Below are 5,333 nucleotides of genomic sequence, written 5' to 3' on the forward strand. Positions count from 1 at the left end.
AAATTATATGTTTTTAGCTAATAAATTTTAAATTTTACTTTTAACTTTCAAATTTCAAATTTTAAATTAAATATTCAAATTTCAAATTAAATTTTCAAATTACAAGCTTCAAGTTTTAAATTTCAAATTTGAGAAGTTTAAATTTTGTCTTTTAAATATTTTAAAGTAATTTAAACTTGAAATTTCAAATGTCAAATTTCGACTTTTAAATTAAGTATTTTAAAGTTAGTTTAGTATATATTTACATATTTATAATAATTGTATATATTAAAATTAATATGCAAGACAATAATTGTATAAAAAAGACTTCAATAAAGACTTCAAATTTATTCAATAAAATCTAATTGCAACTTAGAACTTAGAAGTTACAATTTACAAATATTAGTGGAGTAACTAATCTACGCAACAACCTTCTAGGAAGGGTTCTGTTTCAATAAGTTCTCATATGTAAAACTAATATTTATTACAAATATTAGATGAGTAACTAATTTACGCAGCCACCTTCTAGGAAGGGTTTTGTTTCAATTAGTTCTCGTATGTAATCTAATAATATCTGTTTTCTCCTTTAAAATTCAATTTTAACTATCCCATAATATCGATGGTTATATCCTCTGGTGTTGGAAAACTTGCTAGAAACTCTTGTGACTCTAGTTCATCATCACTACATTTAATTGCAGTTTTGATCCAAGTTGCTTGTTTGGAACTTAACTTTGGCAAATTATTATTCCTCCTATCAGCATTGACCCAATCTCTAAATAAAATTGTTGTTTCCAAACTTTCTTCCGCCAATGAATGTCTATGATCGCCAATTTGAAACCTTGCTTCATTGAAAGCAGCCTCTGATGCAACTGATGAAGCTTGAATACCTAGAACATCACGAACCATTTTGCTCAAAATTGGAAATGCAACGCTCCGCCTCTCCACCATCCTAATAAATTTTTATTGACATCTTTGATTTCCAATGCTTCTAAAGATTGATTAAGATATTCTTCAAAATCATCACGGTTAGTGGAACTAATACCAAGAACACCTCGCATATAATTTGAAATTCAAACTTCAAAATCAATCTCAGAATTAGAAGTTTGACCAACTTCTCCTTGAGTATTTTCCGTAGTTCTATATTTTTCATACAACTTTTTTAATTCTACTTTTATGATAGACTTACACGTTTCACAAGTTGAAATTTCTTTCGGTAAAATATCTAAAGTATCATAAAGTGTCAACAAGTGCCCGCACACCTCGTAACTTATAATCAGGATAAAGTATAAGTATAAGTTAAATAAATCTGATGAATAGGAAAAAAATATTTTTAAAATTTTTTAATCATACCTTCAATTGCAACTATAAATTTATCTATTTTTTATATTTAGAAGATTGAATTGAAAGAACACAAATATTTATTAATACTGATAGAAATAGTAGGATAATAAATTTCAGAAAACCTGGTTGTAGCATCATAAAAAAGTCTTAAAAATTGTAATAATTCTTTAATTTCTTCCTAATCTTCATCACATATTCTATCTAATCGGTTAGCATTATGAGCGTTAAACACCATTTGTATGGGTCTTTTATATTTGTAAGCAACTCAAAGTATTTTTTAAAAAGAATTCCACCTTATTTTAACATGTCTTGGAATTCTAGGTGATAATTCGCATAGAAAACAACGCTCATTAAATTCCCTAATTCTAGCAGCTTTGTTAGTATGAAAAATCCAGACAACAATATATTCAATTTTCATGCAACCACAATCAAATAATGAAATACCCTCTTGTACAACTAAATTTAATATATGTGCAACACATCTAACATGAAAAGCATTAATGTCAATTGGACATAATCTAGCTTTTAACATCCCAGTAGCGTTTGTATTATTAGATGCATTATCTAATGCAACAGAGATTACTTTATCTATAAGCATGTAATAACCTAAAACACTTAAAATATTTGAAGCTAAATATGCACCAGTTTTTTTCTCTACACATTCTTTATAACTTAAAATTCTTTTTTTTTTTGCAAATTCCAGTAATGATCAATGCAATGTGTTGTAACAGTTAAATAATCATGTCCATTAACACTACGACCCATGTCCAAAGTTATAGACACTCTACTATCTAATATGCTAAATATACAATGGAGAAATTGACAATGTTTACCATTATATTAAAAAACATCAGATTTAATAGTATTTCTTGAAAACCTCTATAAGCAAGATTATAAGTTTGTTGAGTATATTCAATAAAACCGGGATTTGAAGGAAAACTATAAGGCAAACCACAAAAAAAAAACATTGTAGCTAAATTTTCGCGATCAATTTCCTTATTATATTTACGTTGTGTTAGTGGACCACCGGGGTTAGAAGGATCTAATGTTCCTTGAACCATGTTTGAAGCCCCTACCGATTCATTACCACTAATAACAAATTCATTAACTAGAATTCATTTTTTTTTTCTATTGGCTAATGCTTTATCTTCTTTATATTGAATCGGCACACAAGATATCAAATGTCTATTTAATCCCCCCGTCCCACCTTGACCCCCACCTTGTTTATGTTTAAAAGGTTGCTTACACTACAAATTGCAACACTATTTTCCTTATTGAAAGTCATAAATTGCCACCCAATAGAAGTTTTAGGGCGTTGATACTTCACCTTCTCCCTTGTGGGAGGTATAAGGGGTGGACGTCCACAATTTTGCTCTGTTGAATTTGTAGTTTCATTTGGAACTTGTGTCATCGGACTAGTAAGTGTATCTTCTAACTCCTCTTCTCCCGAATCAACTTCTACTTCTTCACCTAATTTTCATCATGATTAGGATTAATATTACCATATCATCGTTCTAAACTTTCATGATCGAGTTGAACATTTGAATAAATATCATAAGAAGTATCATCAAAATAAGTAGAATCATTTGTATTAAATCTAACTCTAGACATTGATTTAGATGAAGTACCACCACATTTACTCTTATTTTTTTCTTTACATTTATTTTTTTAAGCAAAATTAAATATTTAAAAAATCTCTTTCTCTTTTCCTTTATCGGTATATTTTTTAAATATTTAATTTTTGTAAAAAAGTAAAGGTAAAGAAAAAAATAAGAGTAAATATGGTGGTACTTCATCTAAATCAATGTCTAGAGTTAGATTTAATACAAATGATTNTTTCGTGATCGAGTTGAACATTTGAATCAATATTATAAGGAGTATCATCAACATTAGTAGAATCATTTTTGTTAAATCTAACTCTACTCGTTGATTTAGATGAAGTACCACCACTTTTACTACTATTCTTTTATTTACTATTTTTTTACCAAAATTAAATAATTAAAAAAGTCTACTTTCTTCGTTATCTTGTGCTTTCTATTTTCCTTTACCGCTATTTTTTTGCTAGAAATCATACTTAATTATATATATATATATATATATATAAAGTGTAATATAAAAATAATAATAACACAAACATTAAAGACGAAAAATAAAATGTAAATATTATGAACGAATGTATCAAACGTCTGCATTAGTAGCAGACGTTAAATCGATTCTTGAAGCTTGTAGTTTGTTGTAACTTGTAAGTTGTAATTTGAAACTCCAGTACTTGATAGCAAATATGAGATCAAATTTAGAATTGAAAATTTAAATATATGTATTATAATAATATGAGACTTAAATAGAATAGAAACTAAAACTTAAAAATTTGGATTGAGACTTGAGAGTTAAGAGTATATAGAAAATTGATGAGAGAAATGAGAATATATGATTTTATAAGAAATAGTAAGGGATAACGGGGTATTTACAATATTAAAAATTGGTTAAAGTATAACTATGATAACTTGAAGGCTTAAATTAAAGTATTAAAAGAGGGGGTAGTAGGGGGTGTTGAGGAAGTCAAAAAGATGAAAAAATCTGTTGGGGGGGGGGGGCACTAGCCGTTTCCTCAAAGGTTGGAAACGACTAATTTTTCATTTTTTTTTAAAAATAAAATATAAGGGATCTCACGAACTGGCCGATTCAGCCACGCCAGGCCCGGGTCGGGACGACCTAGACCAAAAGGTGAACCGACCCTTGACCGGTCCCTGAACCCCCATCCCTTAAACCGCTAGATGTACACGGGACCGGGTTCGGCGGGGCGGATCTCGAGCCGGGGCGGGCCGACCCCGTTCCGCTGCTAGCCTTACATTCCACTCCCCTCTCTTCTCCTCTCCCACTCACATTTTCTCTCCTCCTCGTTTCCCCCTCTGTCTTCCCCTTCTTCTTCTTATTTTCTTTTCTTCTTCTTTTTGCAAAGACAAGAGAATCAGCAGCAGCCACGAAACGACAACTCTGGCCAGCAGCGAGCAACCACCAGTAAAATCAACATCCAGGCAAGGATCTGTGGGGGCCAACTCTAGCAGTGACCGGCGAAACGACCAGCAGCGAGCTCCGCAAGGCAGTAACAACGGCTCTAGTCAGAAACTCCACGCAGCGCAGCAGCAACAACAACAAAAACGAGCCAGTGAGACCCTCACGTGTCTAATTCTCTCATCTTCAACGAATTCATAGAGCATTTGGATAAGGACATATTTTACATATTTGTCCCAGGTATGAACCTTTGTTTTCAAATCTTAAATCTTCATGAATGTGGGCTGCTTGTTATTGAAGTTTCATGAAATAAAATTATGTTTAAAAGTTATCTTATACTTAATCATCCAGTATGACATGGTGTTGTTTGTGTTAAAATTATCGTCTCTTACTTCATGTTGGTATTCATCTTGAGGTTCGGAATAATTGGTGAATTCTTGACAGTCTGTATGAGCGATTGTTTCCTTGTAAAATCATGTTTGAGGCTTGGTCGAAGAACTAGTATGTTACTCTTCAATTTGTTCATATTATTCTCTTTACATTGTATGAATTGAGTGGTGAAATCTTGCCTAATTAATCCTGTAAATAGATACTTCCTTCCATATATAGTTCTTGTCCGATTTCTTACTTGTTTGATAATCATGGTAAATGTTTATTGCTTGACTTATACTTTTCCTTTATCTAATTTGACATGTTGTTGATTAATTTATGCTAAGTTGATTTCTATGTGTAGATTTTCCACTCTTGGTAAGGTAAACTTAAATTTTTTATTTTTATTTTATTGTTAATTGATTGTAGGTGCCATAATTAAAGGTGAATTGATTGTCACTCGTCACATTTCAGTAAAGTCGATTATAGAATAATGTTACTGATTTGACTCTCTTATTTAAGGAAATAATATTAATTGATCCCTCTTTACATTAATATTTGGCTTTATTAGTCTTACTTGTTTATTTATGACAACTTTATTTATTTCCTTGTCATATATAGTTGTTCATATA

Source organism: Solanum pennellii, chromosome 10 (genome assembly GCF_001406875.1).
Source record: "Solanum pennellii chromosome 10, SPENNV200".
NCBI classification, from domain to species: Eukaryota; Viridiplantae; Streptophyta; class Magnoliopsida; order Solanales; family Solanaceae; genus Solanum; species Solanum pennellii.